This window comes from Nomascus leucogenys, chromosome 1a (genome assembly GCF_006542625.1).
Source record: "Nomascus leucogenys isolate Asia chromosome 1a, Asia_NLE_v1, whole genome shotgun sequence".
Taxonomy (NCBI): Eukaryota; Metazoa; Chordata; class Mammalia; order Primates; family Hylobatidae; genus Nomascus; species Nomascus leucogenys.
Genome location: NC_044381.1, coordinates 40,200,962 through 40,207,011, shown reverse-complemented (window position 1 = coordinate 40,207,011; position 6,050 = coordinate 40,200,962). Strand labels below are relative to the sequence as shown.

Genomic DNA, 6,050 nt, shown 5'->3' with positions numbered 1-6,050 from the left:
ATGAAGGATAGGTAGGTCAATTATACCAACATAGAGTTCTGACATTATTGAGCTGTTGAGTCAATGCCAGCATCTGCTCTCCTCTACATTTTGTATTATATGAGAAAAATGAACTACCTTACAGTGAATGGGGGTTATGAAACTTGCAGGGAAAAGCTCTCCTCAGAGGATCCCACATAGGGAAGTCCAGGGAAAGCCCCTAAATGTGAGGGAAGAGCAAAGGTGCTAAGGGGCCATCAGTCAGGAAGAAGCCTGTGGCTTAGATAAGGATGGTAGACAATGGATCTCTGACATCTGTAGCAGGACCCTGAACGTGAGCATGAACATGAAGTGGTAAGAGGCTGATGGAAAGACCACATTTCTGAAACTGGGATCTTAGAAGTGTCAGGCAGCAAGGGCCAAGCTCAAGACAGTATGGACCAAACAGTAAGGACGCCCCTTCTTAGTGCTGACATGAGTTAAGCCCTTTGGAAATTTAGATCCTCTTGAATTTGATAAACTAACTCTCCTAAAAACTGCTTTAAATCAAGACAGTTCTCTTAAATGGATGAAATTTCATTGTTCTGCCATTAATAGACATGGGGGCTCGAGATACTTGGCAACAAAAATTTTTGTTACATTTTTGCTCTCTTGAATGGCAACTGCAAACTTTGAACCTCTGCAGTTACCCTAATGCAGAACTTATTATATAGACTTTTTTTGATGATTTACAATGAAATACTGATATAGAAACAGATGTTTAAAAGAAAACTATATAGCTCATCTCACTTAGGTAACGTAGCCTAAGTTTCTTAAACCCAAGATCTCATTTTAGATACCTAGGTATATTGTCCAGAGTACTGAATATGAGCACATTTCACATGACAGGCTCTCAAATGCAAGTGTGTGTGTGTGTGTGTGTGTTGTGTATGTGTCTGTGTGTGTGTGTGTGTAGTCCTTGCTTTGCCTGGCATCTTGTTACAGTAATTCATGCACATAAGAACCATGTCCTTGCTTTGACTTGCCTGGTAGAGAACTATGCAAAGCAAGAACAAGGCTCCAGTATGAACAAGTTTGCATTAGCATGGTATTATGAAATGTAAGAACTCCCTGTATATACTGTATGTACCCTTTCCTTCTTAAAATATGCCCAGCACCCTTCTATGTCTTTGTCTTCTCATTAGTCTTGGAAATACTGGTCATAGGTCCTCATGGGGAACTAGCTTCTCTAAGCCTTCAGGTTGTATCATCCAGCCCATTGGCAGCTACGTAGGAAGCTTTTTATACTATACCCTGAAGTGTGGTGTTTTAAGTAGGTCTGAAAGCAGAGGAGTGACCCAGTATAGGGTCACTGACCAAAATGAGAAATGAGGTGGTTGAGAAAATCTGAAAAGATGCACAAGGTTTCAGGTATAATACATTTGTCTAATATCTCCCAAGATTGCAAATAAGGTTCCCTAAGTAGTCTTACGATTATCTTAATATCTTGGGCACTTCAGTATAGGGGAAAGAAGGGCAGAGTATGGTGAATGGCAGAGCAGAAGATGCCTAAATAGTTGGGAAAAATAATCCTGTGACTGGAAAACTGCATTAAAAAAATAATATCTGGCCGGGCACGGTGGCTCATGCCTGTAATCCCAGCACTTTGGGAGGCCAAGGTGGGCGGATCACAAGGTCAGGAGATCGAGACCATCCTGGCTAACACGGTGAAACCCCATCTGTACTAAAAATACAAAAAAATTAGCCAGGCGAGGTGGTGGGCGCCTGTGGTCCCAGCTACTCGGGAGGCTAAGGCAGGAGAATGGCGTGAACCCGGGAGGCGGAGCTTGCAGTGAGCCGAGATCATGCCACTGCACTCCAGCCTGGGAGACAGAGTGAGACTCCATCTCAAAAAAAAAAAATAAATAAAAATAATAATAATAATAATAATGTTGATACATCCTTCTTTTGTGATTGGGGGAAATGGTGACTTAATCCCTAAAAGAATCATGCAATATGTAGACCTTTGAATATGGCTTTTTTCATTTAGCATGTTTTTAAGGTTCATTCTTGGTGTGATATATTTATTTTTGAAATAGGTTCTCACTGTGTTTTCCAGGCTGGAGTGCAGCATTGTGATCTTGACTCACTGCAGTGTTGACCTCCTGAGCTCAATTGTTTCTTTATATTGCCGAGTAGTATTCTCTTGTATAGATATCAAATTTTCTTTATCTTCTTTAGACAGAGTCTCGCTCTGCACGCCCAGGCTGGAGTGCAGTGGTGCGATCTCGGCTCACTGCAAGCTCCGCCTCCCGAGTTCACGCCATTCTCCTGCCTCAGCCTCCCGAGTAGCTGGGACTACAGGCGCCCGCCACCATGCCCGGCTAATTTTTTTGTATTTTTAGTAGAGACGGGGTTTCACCGTGGTTTCGATCTCCTGACCTCGTGATCCGCCCGCCTCGGCCTCCCAAAGTGCTGGGATTACAAGCGTGAGCCACCGCGCCCGGCCTGTTTTCAATTCTCTAGGAGAAATACCTAGGAGTGGAATTGCCGAGTTGCATGGTAAATTTAACCTTCTAGGAAACTGTCAGACCGTCAAACTATTCAGTTGTTTCAGCACCATTTGTTGAGAAGACTGTCTTTTTTTAGTTGAATTGGCCTGGCACCTTAATTGAAAATTAATTCACTATATATAGGAGGCCTTATTGCTTGACCTCTATTCTGTTTCATCAATCTACATATCTATCTTTATGCTAGTACCACACTGTTTTGATTACAATGGCTTTATAAAGTTTTGAAATGAGTAGTATAAGTCCTCCAGCGTTGTTCTTTTTCAAAATTGTTTCTGCTACTCTAAGTTGTATGCATTTCTATGTGAACTTTACAATCAGCCTGTAAGTTTCTTAAAAATCTTGGATTTTTACAGGGATAGCAAATTGGTAACAATGATGAGTTTTCTTGTGCACAAACCTGGAATGATCTCTCAATTTCTTTAGATCTATAATTTGAGCAGTGTTTTGGAGTTTTCAGTGTATAAGTCTTACACTTCTTTTATTAAATTTATTCTTGTTATGTTCTTTTTTTTTTTTGAGACGGGGTCTTGTTCTTTTGCCCAGGCTGGAGTACAGTGGCTATTTACAGGTGTGATCATAGTGTACTGTAACCTCGACTCCTGTGCTCAAGTGATCCTCCTGCCCCATCCTCCACATAGCAGGGACTACAAGTGTTTACCACTGTGCGTAGCTCTTTATTGTTTTTGATAATATTGTGAACATACTGTTTTCTTAATTTGATATTCAGATTGTACATTGCTAAATACAGTTGACATTCATATACTGATCTGTGTCTTCTAGCCTTATTGAACTGATTTATTAGTTCTGGTAGTATTTGGGGGGATTCTTTAGGGTTTACTACAATTTGGATCATGTCATCTGTGAATAAAAACAGTTTTACTATTTCTTATCAATCTGGGTGCAATTTCTCTTCCTTCTTAAAAAATTGCTTTATTACATTGGTTAGAATCTTCATTACATTATTAAATAGAAGTGGTAAGAAGAAGTATCTTACTTTGTTTTATGCTGCTATAATAAAATACCACAGACTGGCTAATTTATAAAGGACAGAAATTTGTTTCTCGCAGTATTGAAGCCTGGCAAGTCCAAGATCAAAGCACCAGCATCTTGTGTGGGTCTTCTTGCTGCATCCTCACATAGTGGAAGGTGAAAGGAGAAGAGTGAGCAAATCCACTCCCACAAACGCTTTTTATAGGGTCATTAATTCATTCATGATGGTGGAGCTCTTATGACTAAACACCTACTCTAGAATTGCTATTGGAATTTCTTTTTATATTTTCTATCTATGTATTGATATTCTCTATTTGTTTATATATTATATTCTTGGTTCTCTCTAGTTCTTTGTTCTTGGTTTCCTTCAGCTCTTTGAGTGTATTTAGGACAGGTGATTTAAAGCCTTTTATATTAAGTCTGGGCTTCCTCAAGGATGGTTTCTATTAATTTCTTTACTCCTGTTAGCTAGCCATACTTTCCTGTTTCTTTGTATGCCATACAATTTTTTTTATTAAAAATGGGATATTTGGGCTGGGTATGGTGGCCCACGCCTGTAATCCCAGCACGTTGGGAGGCCAAGGCACGTCGATCACTTGAGGTCAGGAGTTCAAGACCAGTCAGGCCAACATGGTGAAACCCGCCTCTACTAAAAGTACAAAAATTAGCCAGGTGTGGTGGGGCGTGCCTGTAATCTCAGCTATATGGGAGGCTGAGGCAAAGAGAAAGTAGGCTTGAACCCGGGAGGCAGAGGTTGCAGTGAGCCAAGATCACACCACTGGACTCCAGCCTGGGCAACAGAGCGAGACTCCATCTCAAAAATAGCCCTCCCTGCGTGCCTTGCCCCGGCGGCCCGGGCCTGCCGCGGTGCGTGGGTGCCGGGCCCTGCCTCGCCGGCCATGAGGGAAGGGGGCGCCGTGGGGCACCGCCGGCCCTTCCCCGGGACGCCGCGGCGGCGCTGGTGGCGGCGGCAGCAGCAGCGGCAGAGGCAGGGGTGGTGGCCGGGCCGCACCACCATGGGCCTGGCCGGGCTGCAGGAGAACGTATTTACCGGGCAGTCAAAGATCTATTCCTACATGAGCCTGAACAAATGCTCTGGAATGCATTTCCCCCTTCAGGAAGAGAACTCAGTTACACATCACGAAATCAAATGCCAGGGGAAACCATTAGCCAGAATCTACAGGAAAGGAGAAGAGAAAAGAAATGCTGGGAACGCAGTACGGAGCGCCATGAAGTCCGAGGAACAGAAAATCAAAGACACCAGGAGAGGTCCCCTGGCACCTTTTCCAAACCAAAAATCTGAAGCAGCACAACCTCCAAAAACTCCACCCTCATCTTGTGATTCCACCAATGCAGCCATCGCCAAGCAAGCCCTAAAAAAGCCCATCAAGGGCAAACAGGCCCCCCGAAAAAAAGCTCAAGGAAAAACGCAACAGAATCGCAAACTTACGGATTTCTATCCTGTCCGAAGGAGCTCCAGGAAGAGCAAAGCCGAGCTGCAGTCTGAAGAAAGGAAAAGAATAGATGAATTGATTGAAAGTGGGAAGGAAGAAGGAATGAAGATTGACCTCATCGATGGCAAAGGCAGGGGTGTGATTGCCACCAAGCAGTTCTCCCGGGGTGACTTTGTGGTAGAATACCACGGGGACCTCATCGAGATCACCGACGCCAAGAAACGGGAGGCTCTGTACGCACAGGACCCTTCCACGGGCTGCTACATGTAGTAGTATCTTCAGTATCTGAGCAAAACCTACTGCGTGGATGCAACTAGAGAGACAAATCGCCTAGGAAGACTGATCAATCACAGCAAATGTTGGGAACTGCCAAACCAAACTGCACGACATCGAAGGCGTACCTCACCTCATCCTCATCGCCTCCCGAGACATCGCGGCTGGGGAGGAGCTCCTGTATGACTATGGGGACTGCAGCAAGGCTTCCATTGAAGCCCACCCGTGGCTGAAGCATTAACCGGTGGGCCCTGCGCCCTCCCCGCTCCACCTTCTCCTCTTCAAAGGACAAGGTGCCCTCAAAGGGAATTGAATTTTTTTTTTTACACAATCTTAGCGGATTACTGTAGATGTTTTTAAAAAGTATATTAAGATGCCTTTCACTGTAGTATTTAAATATCTGTTACAGGTTTCCAAGGTGGACTTGAACAGATGGCCTTATATTACCAAAACTTTTATATTCTAGTTGTTTTTGTACTTTTTTTGCATACAAGCCGAACGTTTGTGCTTCCAGTGCATGCAGTCAAAGACTCAGCACAGGTTTTAGAGGAAAGAGTCAAACATGAACTACGAAGCCAGGTGAGTCTCCTTTCTCCAGTGGAAGAGCCGGGACCTTCCCCCTGCACCCCCGACATCCAGGGACGGGGTGTGAGGAAGACGCTGCTTCCCAATGGCCTGGACGGGATGTTTCCAAGCTCTTGTTCTCCTAATGTCTCGACAGGCGCTCACTGAAGTGTATGAATATTTTTTAAAAAGGTTTTGCAGTAAGCTAGTCTTCCCCTCTGCTTTCTCGAAAGCTTAC

At 44.0% G+C, this 6,050-nt stretch overlaps 1 pseudogene across 1 annotated transcript; it reads left to right on the top strand.

The window, feature by feature from the left end:
* Positions 1-4,468: 4,468 nt before the first annotated feature.
* On the top strand, positions 4,469-5,489 carry LOC100596392 (annotated as a pseudogene). Its single transcript, XR_004027498.1, has one exon. The product of XR_004027498.1 is annotated as an N-lysine methyltransferase KMT5A pseudogene (transcript).
* The last annotated feature ends 561 nt before the right edge of the window (positions 5,490-6,050 follow it).